This window comes from Narcine bancroftii, chromosome 2 (genome assembly GCF_036971445.1).
Source record: "Narcine bancroftii isolate sNarBan1 chromosome 2, sNarBan1.hap1, whole genome shotgun sequence".
NCBI classification, from domain to species: domain Eukaryota; kingdom Metazoa; phylum Chordata; class Chondrichthyes; order Torpediniformes; family Narcinidae; genus Narcine; species Narcine bancroftii.
This window is the reverse complement of record NC_091470.1, coordinates 236,010,884-236,029,770: the sequence shown is the minus strand read 5'-3', so window position 1 is coordinate 236,029,770 and position 18,887 is coordinate 236,010,884. Positions and strand designations below refer to the sequence as shown.

General features: G+C 40.4%; 1 pseudogene; it reads right to left on the bottom strand.

Annotated features, from left to right (window-relative positions):
• Positions 1 to 1,024: 1,024 nt before the first annotated feature.
• Positions 1,025 to 18,302, bottom strand: LOC138753094 (small ribosomal subunit protein eS7-like; annotated as a pseudogene).
• Positions 18,303 to 18,887: the final 585 nt, after the last annotated feature.

The window sequence follows — 18,887 nt, the reverse complement described above, 5'->3', positions numbered from 1 at the left end:
TATCCATTCTGCTATCTCATCTTCGATCCTATGCAATCTAACCTTCCAGAGCAGTCTCCATGCAAAACCTTATCAAATGTCTTGATGAAATCCATATATATGACTTCTACAGCTCTGACCACATCAACTTTCTTGGTATCATCTTCAAAAGTTCAATTAGATTTGATCTCACAGATTAAAAACATGTGCTAATTATCCCTATTCAATCCTTGTCCATTCAAGTGCATATATATCTTCTCCTATTAGAGGTCCCTCTACTCATTTACTAACCACAGATATTAAGCTCTCAGGCCTGCGGTTCCAATGCTTTTCTCAACAACCCTACAAAATGTTCCACCTTCCAATCTTCAGTCACCTCACCTGTACGTAATAATGACTGGAGAAATCTAAACTTGGTGGAATTGTCTCAGATCAAAAGATGTGGAATGAGGAAAGCTTGTTCAGAGGTTGTGAATGTTTGGAACGTTTCTATGTCAGAGCTCTGGAGTGTTAGACATTTATATAGCAAGGCTGAGTTATGTGCATGTTATGTATTTAGAGGGGTTAGACAATCAGACAGAAAAATGGTTAATCATTAAATCAGCCATGATCTTACTGCATTATCACATTATAAATGATCTTGTGCCCGAGAGTTTCGTAGCCACAAATGAACCATTGCTACTGCTGCAATGGAGGAAATATCACTACCAATCAGCCCATACAGGATAATACCTTGGCAGAGAGTTAACATCCCTGAGCTCTTCCAAGTAGTGCCACAGGATCTTCTCTGTTTTCCTGAAACATGTAAACAGGGCCAAGGTTTATTGGAAAGGTGGCTCCTCTCGCAATAGAACACATGACTATTACCCTCAAGTACTCAGGTGCCTGGAACGGAGTTGAACAATTAGAGCTGAAAATACGGACACCGACACACATGCAGAAATAAAAAATAAATAGGCTCATGCCTCCACTCAGTGCAAAGCACTGCTGTACCTGCATGAAGCTTTTGCTTGTCCTTTATATACAATCAGTTTTTCTATTGAATTTAAAACATTGTGCAAAATCTACAGCCAGAAAAAGCATTTGCCAGTTTCTTTTACACAGCAGAAAATATATCTGCTTCATATTCCACATTATTCTGGGTGCCACATCCAAATGGACTTTGATGGGCCTTGTTATATTCAGTTTTACACAAATTAATTTGCTTACAATTTCACTTGGGAATACAGGTCTTCAAGATTTGCATGAAATGCTACAATCAAATTATGACCTCTGGAATGCCTCTGCTATGCTTGTTTCAACTTTATCTGGTGTTGGCTTGGGTAGAATTATCCCCTGTGCTTTGAAGGTCACTAAATTTCTTTTCAAGCTTATGCACAAGTCTGACTTGGATCTTTGGAAAATAATGTTTGTTGCACCACTGGCACAAAGATGATGGCTGTCTTTCTACCACTGGCATCTTCATATTTCATAAACAGCTGTCATGTGCAATATCCTTGAAGTCAGAGTTCATATTTAGCTCCAAAAGATCTGGGAAATGCCAAACTCCAATTAATCTGGCATTTCACCATTTGATTTAACAATTTGGCATGGCTGCTAAATATGCCTTATTACTGGGCTAACAGCAGGCAAGGAATGGGACAGGCTCTGTAGCTTATGGACCTCTTGCAGCTGCACCTTGAAGCCTCAGGCCTCCAATTAATTTTGCAAAGGAAAGTGGGCCACAAGCAGCAGCTTGGTTCTGGCAATTACATCTGACTTCACTAACACAGCAGCACGTGGGATACACTTTCAGTGCTTGTACTGCCAAAGGCCTGTTTCATTTTTAGAAAAACCTCTGATAATCAGAGACATTTAAAATAAGTAAATGTAACTGTGCCTCAGGGATCAATGCTGCATTCATTTTTGTTTGTCATCTATGTCAATGATCTGGATGATAATGTGTGTAAATTGGATCAGCAAATTTGCAGCTGACATTAAGATTGGGGATGCAATGGACAGCAAGGAAGGTTTGCAAAGCTTGCAGTGAGGTTTGGACCAGCTAGAACAATGGGTTGTGGATAAGTGTCTTGCACATTGGGAGGACAAACCAGGGTGGGACTTGCATGGTAATCAGCAGGGAACTACAGAGTGCAGTGGAACCGAGGAATCCAGGAATACAGATACATAATTCCATGAAAGTGGAGCACTTCTGGTAGTTAGAGATTGATGCATGATCACTTATACAGAGACTGAAGGGTGCCAAAACTGAAGCCTTTTATTTGCAAGAGATGGACAGCAGCCCTGTGTTGGTCACTCACACTGACTTGGAATCAAACTGGGGGCAGGTTTGTGGCATGACAGCCTTTATGGAGAAGAAAGGGGAGGAGTCACGATATAGCTAGTAAGAGCAGGGTCAACCAGGAAAGGTCATGATATTTAGATCTGACATAAATGTACAATTGTGGTTTCACCACAGAGAGCTTTTGGCACATTGATCATCATCATTCAAAGTATTGAGTACAGGAGTTGAGATGTTATGTTAAAGTTGTATAAGACTTTAGTGAGGCTAAATTTGGAGAGTGCCATTTCGGTCAGCTATCTACAGGAAGGATATCAATAATTTGGAAGAGTGTCGAGAAAGTTGACAAGGATGGCACCAGGACAGGAGGATCTGAATTATATGAAATGGTTGAATAGGTTAGGATTTGATTCCCTGGAGTCTCAGAGACTAAGAGGAGATTTGAGAGAGCTAAAGATAGAGGGGCATACATAGAATAAATACAAACAGGCTATTTTTTCCACTGAGGTTGGATGAGATAGGAACTGGAGAACATGGATTTAAGGTGAAAATCAAAATGTTTAAGAGGAGCATTAGGGGGAATCTCCACTCAGAGAGTGGTGAGACTGTGGAACGATTTGCCAGTTAAATTGGGGAATGGTGGTTCAATTACAACATTTAAGCCAAATGGATGAGAATGGTATAGAGGGCTATTATTTGGGTACAAATAGTTGGGACTAGGCAAAAAGATGAGGTCAGCATGGATTAGATGGTCCAAAGACACTGTGCTGTAGTGTTCTATGAAAGTTCTGTTCATGTGTTCATGTCAACCTCAGAAAATGGGAGTACAGATTCTCCTGGAGCCTGGAGTTCACAAAGGTGCTGCATTGTTTTCCCTTTCAAAGTGACCATGAAAGGTATTGAGCATATTTAGAAGGGAAGTATCACCATTAATGGTGCTTCATCTTATAGAATATGATGGGATGCAAACTCTCGCACAGCAGTCAAGTGCTGGTCTGAGATTCTAGCTGAGCTCAGAACAATCTTTTATTTTGCAGAATTAATGGCTTTCCAAAGGTTGATCTTGGTCTTTCTTTATATTTTTGAATTGCCTGATCAGAACACGATGGATCTGGTCATCAACAATTTGCAGATCTCTTAGTTCATCCACAGCTTCTAATTAGGATACTCATAGTTGGAACACACTGAATGACTGAATCAGGAGGGTTTTCACCAAAATATATTCACTTCATGGTGATCAACGATAATACAGGCCATTAATTAATTAATACTAATTAGACTCCCCAGAAACTATGATAGAATTTTAAGCCATTTGGTATTGTTTGGTTAGCCATCTAGGTACTGTATTTGAAATCTAATTACAGTGCTAAAATCTTCCTTGTGCTGTTAAAATAACCATATTCTAATTAGGTATGTGTCCATCTGCAATATTTTATTGAATGACTTAATTCAGAAATGCATTTTTCTTCATTTACACAAGGAAAACATGAACACATCTGAACTCAACCAAAAGGAAAAAGAGGGCCCATCATTTCCAGCTTTAAAAAAAAAATCCTCTTTCAATTCGTCATAAAGTGTTCCACATATGATGCCATAACTTTTGACTCTTCACTCCATCCTGACCCACCTGGAGAATGACGCATTATACACCTGGTGGCTGTCCATCAACTTCAGGTCAGCGTTTAATGTGAACATTCCCCAGATGCTGGTGGAGAAACTGTTCTCATTGGGACTCAACACCCCTGTCTGTAACTGGATTCTGGATTTTCTAATGGAAATACCAGAGTGTGACCAGGTTAGTAGCAGATGTTTGAGCACTGGTGCACATCAGAGCTGTGTGATCACACTAGTGACCCATGTCTACATCATCAGATCCAGCACCAACATTGTCATTAAGTTTTCAGATGACACCACAGTAATTGGTGCCATCAGCAACAATGATGAGTTGCACTATAGAAAACCTCATGATACAATGCTAGAGTAATAACATGAGTCTCAACGTGGACAAGATAAAGAAGATGATCATGGACTTCAGGAGGACCATGATCCAGTACCCTTCACTACACATCAATAACTCTGCAGTGAAGAGAGTGGAGAGCACCAAGTTCCTTGGAGTTTACTTAACTAGTGATATATTGTGGACATACATCTCCTCATTTGTCAGGAGGGTGCATTAGCCAACTGCACTTCCTGAGAAGATTGCAGTGGACAATGATTCCAGCCAACATTATGTCAATCTTCTGCAGGAGCTCTATCAAGAGCATTCTGGCCGGCTGCATCACAATGTGATATGGATGCTATGGATCGGTGGTCAATCCACAGGACCATAAGAGCAGCAGAGAAGATCACTGGAGATTCCCTCCCCCCCCCTCCATCCCCATCGACATCATCTACAGGGATCATTGTCTGAAGAGGGGGTGCAAAATCATTGAGGACCCCTTCCACCTTACACACAGTATCTTTCAGCTGCTCCCATCGAAGAAGAGATACAAGAGTATCAGGCCCAGGACCACCAGGCTGAGAAACAGCTTCTTTCCACGGGCAATGAGAAAACTGAATGACCAAAGGAACTACTCACACTAACCCTTTGAGATTCTAATAAATATCCTTTAAAAAAATATTTTTTTATTTGTTTATATGGATACTTGTCCTGCATATGTATTGTTTGTCTGTATGTGTGTTATATCTGTTGTGTGTCTGCGTGTTTTACTGGAGATTAAGCAGTATTTTAATGAAGTGAATAAGAAGGAAAAATAAACAATGATAAACTGTGGAAAAGCCCAAAAGAGTAAGTAGGTTTACTTGGATTTTGTCTAGAATTTATATTGACTTGATTAACAGGATTGAAGAAGCTTGGAAATTAATCTGAAATAGCATTTAGAATCTAGTTTCATCATCGACAAGCAGGAAAAAAAATAACTTAAGAGGGAAACCAGGAGGGCTAAAACAAGTCATGAGGTTGCTTTGGCAGACAAGGTCAAACAAAATCATAAATTATTCCACAGGTATATTAAGACCAAAAGAATAGTAAAATTGGTCATCTTGAAGATTAGTGTGAAGCCAGAAGAGATGGGGGAAATCTTTGTTTTGTTTTGCATCTGTATTTTCTAATGAAACTGGCACAGAGTTTAACGAAGCGACGTAACAAGCAGTGATGCCATGGAGCCCAAACAGATTAAAGAGAAAGAGGTGCTTTCTGTCTTAAAGCAAATAAAGGTGGATAAATTTCCTGGACCTGACAAGATATTCCCTCAGAACTTGAGGAAAGCTTGTGCAGAAATTACAGGGGCCCTTTCAGATATGTTTAAAACATACTTAGGCATGGTTGAGGTGCTGGAGGATTGGAAAGTAGGTCATATTGTCCTTTTGTTTAATAATGACTCCAAAAATAACCCAGGAAATTATAGGCTGGTGAACCTGACATCAGTATTTGGTAAGTTCTTGGAAGGTGTTCTGAGAGATCGCGTATACAAGCATTTGGATAGACAGGGACTGATTATGTTTAGTCAGCATGGCTTTGTACATGGTAGGTCATGTTTCACTAATCTTATAGAGTTTTTCCAGGAGTGTATCTTGAAAGTTGATGATGGAAAAGCTGTGGTTGTTGTCTGCATAGACTTGATTAAGGCCTTTGAAAAGTCCCACATGGGTAAATAGTCAGGAAAGTTCAGTCACTCTTTATAAAAAAGAGGTTGTAAACTGGATTCAAATGCCACTGTTTATATTCAAGAGGGAAATGTTTGTGTGTATTTTGATTAATATGGTTCATAGTGTGAAAAATAAAAAAAACTTTGCTTAAAGTGAGAAGCCAGAGTGGTAGTGGCTGATTGCGTCTCTCACTGGAGGTCTGCGATTAGTGGCTGATTGCGTCTCTCACTGGAGGTCCGTGACTAGTGGCTGATTGTGTCTCTCACTGGAGGTCCGTGACTAGTGGTTGATTGCGTCTCTCACTGGAGGTCCGCGACTAGTGGCTGATTGCTTCTCTCACTGGAGGTCCGTGACTCGTGGTGTGGCCCCAGGATCTGGAATGAGTGAGGAAATATGATCGTATTTAATTATTATGTTTTTGTTTTATTCTTGCAAAGTGGAGCTACAAACTTCAATCTTGAGGATGCACTTTTTGGGATTTTAAGCGCAATAACATAAAAGCGCTCTTCAGTTACTTTATCGTGTTTCACAACTTAACATTTCCCTTCTCATCCTTGGGACTTATCTTTTAGAACATGTTTTTTTTTCTCGAGCACCATTTTATTTCATTCTTTTCAACACCTGCTTCAGTAATCCTCTGTGTTTGGGGATTTAATTTTCCAGTATTACCTTTCAGTGAATCTAAATAGGATCTACCGTTTGTCTCCACAATGTTTGTTTTTTATTCAGGTTTTATGGAATTGACTTTTCTCTGTCTTTTCCGGTGCCACATTGAACATTGAAACTATCACATCTCGGTTGGAAATAATGCTAAAACAGGCACATATTCAGTTCATGCATGTATACACCTTAGATATCACTGTAATGGGATTGCAATCTTAAAGTTTGAAATAATGAGAGATCTTAATGGTCATTTCATCTTTGAGTTTTTACATTAACAAAAAAATGTGTTGCAAGTTCATGTATGAGCAAAATTATGATTTCAACACCCCAGTTTCCTCTTATGCACCTGAATATGGTGGCAATGGTTCTATATTTTAAGATTAAACTCAGCAGTTCATTTGTTTTCATTGTTATGTCATAGACCAGCAGCAATAGAAATTCACCAAGACAATGGTATCTCAAAACAATATTTTTTATTAATAACTTTTAATAATATATCTTACTTAATTCTAAACTTAACCCCATTATGCGCAAATGGGAGTAAGGATTATCCAAACCATTTTAGCTTAGGCACAATTCTGGAAAAAAATCACATTCAAAGTTCAGTCTTAGAAATCTTGAGTTGAAACTCAGAATTTTTAAAACTATTGTTCAGTATTAATTACATAGTTGAGACACTGAGTCATCAGACTTCTCAAAACTCACAAATTCTTGTTGAGTTGATTTCAGAGAAATGTTTCTTCAAACAAATGATGTGACACAATTTCCCCCTTTCTTGCATAGGGGGTTATAAGGCTTCTGACTTCCATGATGCTTTCGCAGAGCCAGGCAAGGGTCTTGCATGAAATAACCATCAAAATGGTCATGATCCAAATGCAAGAATAATCTTGATTTTTTTACCCAAATATCAGTCAGTCACAAGCAACCATTATAATCGCCACAGCAAATCACTGATTTCCCTGGCAAGGAGAACACATCAGCAGTGTCATGGCATTTCTGTCTTCAGATCAAACTGGTTGATGATACTCAAGCTGCTTTATGAACTATCTTAATCACTTGATCAATACTGTTTTAGTTTCTTTTTTTTTCCCAAAAACCCTGTCATTATATGAAATGGCCTCCTGCTTGACCAGATGTCTCTCTGTTTAACTGGTGTCCTTCTTAGAAAACATTCTTTGTTTCAGGCTTTCAATGAAGAATAATAACACTGGTTTTATGACTATGAACATAAATGTCTTTGTGTCTGAGTTTCAAAATGTGTATGTCTTTCCCTGTCCAACCACAAAGTTACTTTAAAAATTATATATATAAAAAAGTTACATCAGCCTGTAACATATTCAATAGCAGATTGATTTTAATTTTAAATTTTATTTCAACACAGTAGAAGGTGATTCTGGCCATTTAAAACCATTCTGCCTAATTGTATCCAAATTAATCTTTTTAGAAGGGTGGCGGGGGGGGGGGGGGGAAACTGCAGCACCCCTGCAGGCATGAGGAAGACACATACAGATAGTGGTGGATTCGCACTGGATTGCTCAAGCTGTAATAGTATTGCTTTTAATGAGACATAAATACGACGATAACAAAATAGTCAGATGGAAATAAATAAGTATGAAATAAAAGCTTAAATGTAATGACTCCAATCACATTTTGACATTAAAGCAATTAGTTTTGTTATTTTGTTCAGTTTGCTTTTGTGACATTAGACTAGGCTACTGAGGGTGGATGGGAATGAAGGGCTGAGGTTACAATCAGTTCAGGATTAATCTCATAAAATGATGGAGCTGGCTGCCGCTGACTAATGTTTGTATGAATCAGGTGGTAGATGCATGCCAAAGAGTTGAATGCAAGCTGGTAGGACAAAGTTAGCTGAAATGTTTTGTTAAGAGACACAACCCATGAAGTATAAATGATTGCCTCTGCCATTTTCCAATGGAAAACAGGACAGAAATTATTTGCAACTCTCCAGAATGCTTGTTTAAATCATACGATCAGAGGGCCCTTGTGTCAGTTTATAGGAAGATTAGTTCATCACTTTGGAACATTATGGCATTGGAAGAACGATACATTGAATTCTGAATAGTAATTTTCTCCACTCACAATCTGCTGAAGAACATCACTCCACATTATGGTTCCTGATCAAAGGCATGGCATTGCCCTGAGTGAAGAAGATGATGGGGTTTTTCTCTGCACGTTTCCAATGCCCACTACCAAAATTTATTAATGATAATTATACTTTGACCTTGAGCTGAGGGGATCAAAAGCACTGCAATGATCCACGTCAGTTCCTTTTTATTCCTTCTCCTTCTCCCGCTTCCGCATCAAATCTCACAATCCAGGAAGTAAGAAATTATGAATTCAATTAAATGTGCATTTGTTAGTTTTTGATGTGCCTGGCCTGCAAGGAGTTATTGCTAATGCACTTAAAAGCAGAAGATAAGCAACTGCTATGTCTCTCAATGGTCATGCATCAATTGACAGACAAAGGTTTCTTATAAATAATGCTGTAACACCAGGCAGTAATTGTACAACATGCCAAATTTCCTGGCGTATCCTAACAGCATATTGGTGAAATTAATGATTTAGTTTTTTTTTGCTGGTTGGATTATGTTACGTTGTTTTATGAAGGGGTTAGCAAGCCATGAAAGACCTCAACAGTGAAGACACTGTTTACATCCGGTACCGCACGGATGGCAGTCTCTTCAATCTGAGGCGCCTGCAAGCTCACACCAAGACACAAGAGAAACTTGTCCGTGAACTACTCTTTGCAGACGATGCCGCTTTAGTTGCCCATTCAGAGCCAGCTCTTCAGCGCTTGACGTCCTGCTTTATGGAAACTGCCAAAATGTTTGGCCTGGAAGTCAGCCTGAAGAAAACTGAGGTCCTCCATCAGCCAGCTCCCCACCATGACTACCAGCCCCCCCACATCTCCATCGGGCACACAAAACTCAAAACGGTCAACCAGTTTACCTATCTCGGCTGCACCATTTCATCAGATGCAAGGATCGACAATGAGATAGACAACAGACTCGCCAAGGCAAATAGCGCCTTTGGAAGACTACACAAAAGAGTCTGGAAAAACAACCAACTGAAAATCCTCACAAAGATCAGCGTATACAGAGCCGTTGTCATACCCACACTCCTGTTCGGCTCCGAATCATGGGTCCTCTACCGGCATCACCTACGGCTCCTAGAACGCTTCCACCAGCGTTGTCTCCGCTCCATCCTCAACATCCATTGGAGCGCTTTCATCCCTAACGTCGAAGTACTCGAGATGGCAGAGGTCGACAGCATCGAGTCCACGCTGTTGAAGATCCAACTGCGCTGGGTAGGTCACATCTCCAGAATGGAGGACCATCGCCTCCCCAAGATCATGTTATATGGCGAGCTCTCCACTGGCCATCGTGTCAGAGGTGGACCAAAGAAGAGGTACAAGGACTGCCTAAAGAAATCTCTTGGTGCCTGCCACATTGACCACCGCCAGTGGGCTGATATCGCCTCAAACCGTGCATCTTGGCGCCTCACAGTTTGGCGGGCAGCAACCTCCTTTGAAGAAGACCGCAGAGCCCACCTCACTGACAAAAGGCAGAGGAAAAACCCAACACCCAACCCCAACCAACCAATTTTCCCCTGCAACCGTGTCTGCCTGTCCCGCATCGGACTTGTCAGCCACAAACGAGCCCGCAGCTGACGTGGACATTACCCCTCCATAAATCTTCGTCCGCGAAGCCAAGCCAAAGAAGAGAGTAGGCTGCTGTAAATAATTTTTGCTCACCAGTACAAATTCAATAAAAGATTTTGAAAATTATCATACTCAAAAAAGTCACTAAAATTAATTATATAGAATTAATTATATGCAATGGTAAAAATTAACTATTTGAAGACTATATTTAAATATTCACACAGCATTCATGATAAAATTCACAATGGAGCATTTAAACTTTGTTATCAATATATTCATTTAGTGAACTGAAGAGAGATTACAAACCCAGGAATCTAAATCAGGATAGGCTCTCAGTTCCAATGCTTGCTAATTTAGTAGCGGGTGTTCAGTGGGATAAATTAGCATTTGTAATTCTATACAGTAGACCTCTTCAAAGATTAGTGGTGTAAGGAACATGAATTAGCCCAATCAATTCACATTTCTAAATGCAGTCCCACGTCTCCACCAGACACTGCAGATGATTGCTCTCCAAAACGTTTTCATTGTTCTTTGTCTACAGGTAGGTTTTCAGCAAATGTAACTGGGAGCTGTCACTTAACCACTCAGCAGGTTCTCCCCTATAGAAGGAGTATCCTGACGTTAAAAGCTGACTGGAAAAATATGGTCAAGCTAGAGGCTATATATACTGGAAAAGGATGATGAGGCTGTTATTAAGATGTTATATGCTGAAATTGCTGGGAAGAAATAGCAAGGAATGAATCCCTCTATGAGGCCATAGGGTCAGGAAAGTTGAAGTAAAAACAGGTCCATAAATTCTTTAGAAAAAAAGTCTATAACGTGTAAAAGTCAGTCATTACATAAGCCTCTGATTGAATTTGTCATTGAGCAGTCTGATGGTGGGGGTGGGGGGGTGGGTAGCAGCTGCTCTTGACCCTGGTGGTGCGAGTCTAGACCTCCTTCCTAATGATAGCAGTAAGATTAGAGCGTATGCGAGGTGGTGTGGATCACTGATGATTGCTGCTGCTCTCCAACAGCAGTGTTTCCTGTAGATGTTCTCGATGCTGGGGAGGGTTTTACCTGTGATGTCCTGGGCTGTGTTCACTATTGTTTGCAGGGCTTTCTGCTCTGGCATATTGGTGACCCCATACCAGACCATGATGCAGCTGGTCAGCACTCTTTCCACCACACACCTATAGAAATTTGCCAGTCATACCAAATTCATACCACACCTCTGCAAACTCCTGAGGAAGTGAAGGTGCCAACGTTCTGCTTTCACATTAGCCTTAGCGTGCTGGGTCCAGGAAAGATCCTCTGGGATAGTTGAAGTATGGGTCTTTTCTGCAGGACCAAATCTTCTTTGCTGACCTGCATAAATTAATAACTAATGGATGGTCACCAGACATCAAAAAGAAGGTACAGGAGAAGCAAAATGGGGACTGCCAGGCTGGGGAATAGCTTCTTCCTGCAGGCTGTGAGATTGATGAACAGTATCCTGGAACCGATTATTAATTCCAAAATATTTATAAACATTTATTTTAAATTATATCTGTATGTAAATATGTGATAATTATGTGTGTATTATGTGTGTATGTGTTTGCACCATGGTCTGGTGAACTGCTGGTTCATCTGGTTGAATATGTACTGTCAGATGATAATAAACAAGAATGATGAAAAGTAGGGTATGGTAAAGTTGTAAAACCAGCTTGTGAGCATCATCACTATGTCGATGAATGAAAGCTCTCATGACTGGGAGAACAAACACTTTTATTAGCTTTAGGGTAGGGTTCAACAGTAATCTTCAGAAGGGTTCTGGGTTTAGGCAGGAAACCAGGGTGATATGTGGGACTCACCCTACCAGTGAATCCCAGTTCACTGCGCACTGTTGTAAAGCAGGTACTATAAATTGCTGGAAGATTTAAGGTTGTCAGATTGCGTTCATGTCTTTACTTGAACAGACTCTGGCTGCACATTGTCCACTAGAAGTATCACATTTGTTCAAAAGCCCCATCATTACTACATGAGTCAGTGTGCCATTTTGGTCTGGACCAGAATCAAGAAGACGATTATGATTCCTCCAGAAAAGTGTGAGTATAGAAGTGCAAAATCCCCATCCCCTAGATCCTCTGAGTTTTTCGTTATATAACCATAAAACAATTTACAGTACGGAAACAGGCCATATTGGCCCTTCTAGTCCACACTGATTTATGTGAAACTCCACTAGTTCCATCTACCCACTCCTTTGCCCATAACCCACCAAACCCCTCACATCCATGTACTCATCAAACCTCCTCTTAAATGACAGAATTATGATTAGGATTAAATGAATTGTGTTGAGAATGGACACAATGAATTATCCCAATGTGTTCTGCAGTTGGCTAGAATGCCTAATACCATCATTAAGAATGGAACAGCTATATTGAGAGTTGGAAACTTCTTTGTGATTATTGGTGCTTTAAATTTGTTTTTAACTAAGTGAGAACATACGTAAGATAAAAGGCCAGTGCTTAATGATAACACCATGCAAAGGTTGAGTTTTTTGTTTATAACCTTCATCTGGTGTCCCAGATGGTCTTCAGTTCTCCCAAATGGTAATGAAGCATGCCAGTTTCAACTCAACCTACCTAGCTGGTCATGATCTCTGTCAAACCATTGGATGACTCTGATTAGATAAGCAGCAAGTCTTCAAAAGTGACAGGCTGCATGACTAGGAATTGTAACCCACCAGGAAAGGCTGTTAGTGTTGGCTGCATCACATGTTCAGGAACTTGGGTTCAATGCTGGCCACAGTTGCTGGAGTTTGGATATTCTCTCCATGATCAATTTCAATTGGATGCAGTTTCCTCCACATCCTAGAGGTTAACTGGTTGGTTAAATAGCACCTGTAAATTTTGACTTTGGTTCAGTAAAAGGGAAATAAAGAGTGAAGGAATAGTGATGGGCAGATGGATCATGTAGAATATAGAGAGGAATAGGACTGATGTGATTGCTCTTCCAACAACATGAATGAATATAATGCCCTTGATCTGTGTCCTAAGTAAATTTAACCCCTTCTTCTTTTTATTTTCTTTGTTTTGATTTTTGAGCTTATGTGGACATGAGGCCAAATGGCTTCCCTCTGTGTTATTATAAGAATAAAAGGAATGGAACTTTGTGGGATGGGGGAGCACAAGAGGTGTATGATCCAGTGATAATTGGTGGAAAGGATGAGCAAATGTAAGTTCTTGGCAGTCATTATTTCGGGGGATCTTTCCTGAACCAAAACACCAAGGCCAATGTGAAGGAAGAACGTCAGCACCTTCACTTCCTCAGGAGTTTGCAGAGGTTTGATATAACTGGCAAATTTCTACAGCTGCGTGGTGGAAAGAGTGCTGACCGGCTGCATCAAGGTCTGGTATGGTGACAACAATATGCCAGAGCAGAAAGCCCTGCAAACGATAGTGGACACAGCCCAGGACATCACGGATAAAACCCTCCCCACCATCGAGAACATCTACAGGGAACACTGCTGTCAGAGGGCAGCAGCGATCATCAGTGATCCACACCACCTCGCACACACATTATTCTCATTGCTACCATCAAGAAAGAGGTCTAGGTGCCACAAGACCCACACCACCAGGGTCAAGAGCAATACTACCCCTCCACCATCAGACTCCTCAATGACAAATTCAATCAGAGACTTATGTAATGACTTACTTTTACATATTGTTGAATTTTTTCACACTCTTTTACACAGTTTGTTTATATTTATTTCTTTACATGTATATACATCTTCTTGAGTACAGTTTATTACACTAACAGTAAGTGGCAATTCTGCCTTGCCGACAGGAAAAAAGAATCTCAAATGTGATGTCATGTATGTATTGTACTCTGACAATAAATCTGAACCATTTATGTGCAAGGTACATTTTTACATCTTGCTCAGAGATCAACCCATTGGACATGTGAATTATCCTATATAGTAACCTCTCATTTTCAGCATTTTAGCTACTGCCTAGAAACAGGCCCTTCAGTCCATTCAGTCAACTCTTGGTGTTTGCCAAGGTGGAATAACGGAAGAATTTAGCCACTGAAGTTGGAATTTAAGGACCAAACCCATCGAGACCATTGCCTGAAGAGGGCGCACAAAATCAGTGAACCAGTGCGGACTCGAAAGGCCAACATGGCCTGTTTCCGCTCCATAAGTGGTTATATGGTTATATGGTTATATCCAGCTAGCAAAGAGCCATCTACAATAAATCCAACATTAAACCCATATTTAATTCTCCTGATACTCTCAACCATTGCCCTCAAGTTCTACCTTGGAATGGGAGAACTTTCTTCTGGAAAGTTCTATCTAGATACAAGTTACAATTTTCAGTGATGATTAACTGAGAAAACTGTATGTGGGAGGAAGCAGAAGCAGCTGTAGGAAAGTCATGCAGTCACATGAAGAATGTGAAAACTCTACACAGATAGCATATCAAGTATTGATTGAATCTGGTTCTCATTCCGATTCTGTATAAACTACACTGGCCTGACACCTTATTGCAGTTGTAATTGGAGAAAAGCATCTGGTTGGCAGATGTGGGGAGGGAAACTCATTGGAGCCGAATCAGGCGGCAATCCAAACAGAGGGAACTGGTCAGGGGTTGTTTGCAGAAATGATTGTTAGTTCTATTTGGCTGAGGAAGGAATCAGTGAGAAATCTGGGAGATGGGCAACTGGGAGGTAACGGTAAAAAAAACCAGAGCCACTGGCAGTGACAAGGATAATTGGAAGATTTCTGAGCAAAATAGAAAGGAAAACTTACTGGAAATTAGATGATTCCTGAAATTTCACAGCAACAGCATGTTATGTACCCCATTAAGTAATCACAAAACCAGCTTCAACCTTTTAATAAGAACACAATTGCTGAGCATCCTCGAAATGTCCCAGATCTGAAATATTTATTGTTTCATTTTCCACAGATGCTATCTGACAGGCTGAGGTTTTAGACCATTTGCTGTTTTCATTTCAGATTTACAACATTTGTCATGTTTTGTTTTGATGTTCAAGCTTAGATTTCTAAAGTCTGTTCTCAGTATTCGAGATCACTGCATGTGTTGAACTCCCTCCATGCAGAAACAGGTCATGCATGATGAGGATGTAGAACAAAGATCAAAAGTAAGTGTATTACCAGAACACTTCTTGTTGTTTTAACGGATTAAATTCTAGCTGTAGGAAACACACAATGCTCAAGGAATTCAGCTGGTCTTTTCAGCATCTCTAGTGTGATGCTACTTCTATTGCAATAAAGAAACTTGGGCTCTTTTAAAAACAACTAGGTTTATTAACTAAGCAACCAGCACTGAAGACAGAACAAACACATGCCAGACCTCATGTGGAGTCATTCATTTTGAATCTACCCAAGATGCAACATTCCCCAGATGCTATACACTCCATCTCCAACTCCTCTTGGTGGTAGTACTCTATCACTACATCCTCTTTCCTTGAGATGTTTAATCAAACATGACACAACAATAGAGTATTCTTTCAATTTAAAGTTCAACACAATCGCAACATGAACATCAGCAACACAAACTTTTAAGTGTGCAGTTTTTTTTTATAGATTCAGTCTGTCAGCTGGTTTGAAAACTCATGTGGATCTTCTTAATACATGTGCTTGTGATGGCTCTGCTGGTCCACTATTGTCTAGCATGGCTGGTGTTCCCACTATTTCTTTGTAGGCTGAACTTTCTGCATTTATCTGTTCCTGCAGGATCTCTGGTGTTTTCAGCAGGCTCCTTCGATTCCTCCTGAGTATTTGACCCTCCTCTGTTCTGACAGTGTAGGATCTTGGAATTACTTCTCCCAGAACAGTAACCTTTTTGTCCTAAGAGTTGGAATCTCTGAGTCTCACTGTGTCATGTTGTGCCAGTGGCCCTAAGCTTTTCACTAACTTGTTATAGTTTGCCTTTTGTCTCCCTTGCAGACAATTTAGTTTCCATTTGACATCTCTGTTTTTGTTTGGGACTGCAGAGTAGGGAATTGTTGTATTTACATCCCATGAGAAGTTCAATGGATGACATGCCATGTTCAAGTAGCGGAGCTTGGTAACTCAATAGAGCTAGATATGGATCTGAGCCACTGTCTAGTGCTTTCTTGAGCAAATGATTAACTATGTGAACTCCTTTCTCTGCTTTTCCGTTTGCCTATGGATGCAGAAGTCACATCTCGGAAATCATACTCTTCTGGAAAGTTCTGGAATTCACTATAGCTCCAGCATGGTCCATTGTCACTGTAGACAATTTGAGGAATTCCGTGTCTTGCAAACATCGATTTCATATATTGGATCATGTAAGTAGGAGGCATATCAGGAAGCAGTGCAACCTCTGGATAGTTTGACAGATAATAAATAACCAGCAAGTAATTCTTTCCAACCGGTCCCAACTTTCTGCCATAGTTCATCAGTATAATCATGGGTTCCTTTGTCTGCTTGGCATGGCATTTCAAACAGCTTGAAACCATCCTGTCAATGTCAGAATTTATCTCTGGCTAATAAACAGCAGTTCTGGTCCTCCCCTTGCATTTTTCCATTCCAAGGTGCTCCTCATGCACTCTTTTCAGCATCTCTTATTGCAGTGATTGATGAGTGACAATTCTACTCTGTCCTAGTAGAAGCCCATGCAACACTCAGCTCAACTCTACTGTTGTAGTATGGCTGACTTTTACCTCTAGAAACATTCTTCATTCAGATTCTTGATGACCTTCTGTAAAACTGTTTCTTGTTCTGTTTCAGCTGCGATCTGCTTGGATTTCATGTCAGATATGAGAAGAGATTCAGTGATCAGGTTCAGATGGAGATTCACATCTATCTCTGTGGAACTCTCATTGTGTGCTTCACTCTGTGTCGTTGCCCTGGAAATGCATCAGCTAACACAATAAGTTGCCCTGGTGTGTACACCAATTCAAAGTTATAACATCGTAGCTTCATCGTTAGTTTTTGATTCTCAGCAACATTTCACTGAGATTTTTCTTGATTTTGGCTATTAATGACTTGTGGTCTGTCTCTGTCCTGAACGTTGGTCGACCATACACATAACTGTGGAATTTTTCGAGTTCATAGACAAGATCTTGACACTTTTTCTCAAACTGTGCCCATCAACATTCAGATGTGGTCATCATCCTTGATGCGTCTGCGACTGGCCTCCAATCTTCTCCCACAGCCTGAAGTAGAATGGCACCTAATCCATCTTTTGAAGTGTCCATGGGTATTTTTGTCTTTCTAGATGCATCAAAAAACAGCAAAGTACCATTTCTGTAGTTGGAATTGTCTTCAGTCATCCCCATCCTTCCTTGTGGTTGTCTGTCCACTTGAATTCACATTTTTCCTGTAGCAACTTCCTTAGGGTACATTGTTTTGGAAGACAGGCTTGGTATGAATTTACCTATGAAATTGATCATTCCCAGCACTATTTATACATTTATATCCTTTTTTTTTGTCAGTGGGACTGGGCATCTCTAGAATTGCTTTCATCTTTTTCTTGTCTGGCTCCACATCTGCCTCTGACAGTTTATCTCCCAGAAAGGTGATTTCCTTCACACCAAACTGACATTTTTCTCTGTTTAGCTTTAATCCATACTTCTGGATGTGTTGTTGCACTTTGATGAGCCTCTCTTTGTGTTGCTCCTGTGTGGATCCCCATTGGATCATGTCAATCATTTACAAACATATCCCATTGATGCCTTCTAGGTTGTGCTCCATTGTCCTGTGAAACATTTCTGGAGGGGACGAAATTCCAAATGGCATTGTCAGACAGGAGTATCGGCCAAATGGTATGTTAAATGTACAGTATTTTGTATCATCATGCAGTTTTATTTTCCAGAAACCTTGGGATGCATCCAATTTAGTGAAAAACTTTGTACCAGCCATCTCATTCATAATTTCATCCCTGGTTGGAATCTGATAATGTTTGCTCTTTATATTGACATTCAAGTCTTTTGGGTCCATGCAATGTTTAGGTCACCATTGTTCTTTTTGACACATACCATTGAATTCACCCATTCTGTGGGCTCCTCCACTTTCTTTATGACCCCTAGTACTGACATTCGGTCAAGTTCCTGCTAGCACTTTTCTTTTAGTGGTGCTAGAACCTGCCTCAAGGCATACACTACTGGCTGTGCAACCACCTTTAACTGTATTTTATAGGTGAATGGTAGAACTCCAAACACCTCGAAGATGTCGGGAAATTGATCCAGTATTTCCTCAATGCTGTTCTGTGCATGGTCACTGTTAAAGAGGTGCACCCACTTGACTAGGTTTAAGTCTTCACATGCTTTGTCACCAAGCAGGGATTCATGTCCATCTGGGACTACGGTGAACCTGAGGTAGTGCTCTTTATCTTTAAATTTCACCTTGTGTTTACATTGACATGGTTGGATCTTTCATGTTGATGCTTTGTCCAGTGTAGGCTTTGAGCAGTACAGGATTTGCATGGATGTATGGCTTTTTCTTCATCACCCTGATGCTGTGCTCAGAGATCATATTGACCTTTGCCCTGGTGTCTAACTTGAAAAGAATATTTGTTCCATTTGTATGCAATGACACAATCTGTTTATCCTGCTCAACACTGTTCACTTCCTGCACCACCATGCCAATGAAAAGTGTATCACTGAAGGCAGTTTCTTCGATAG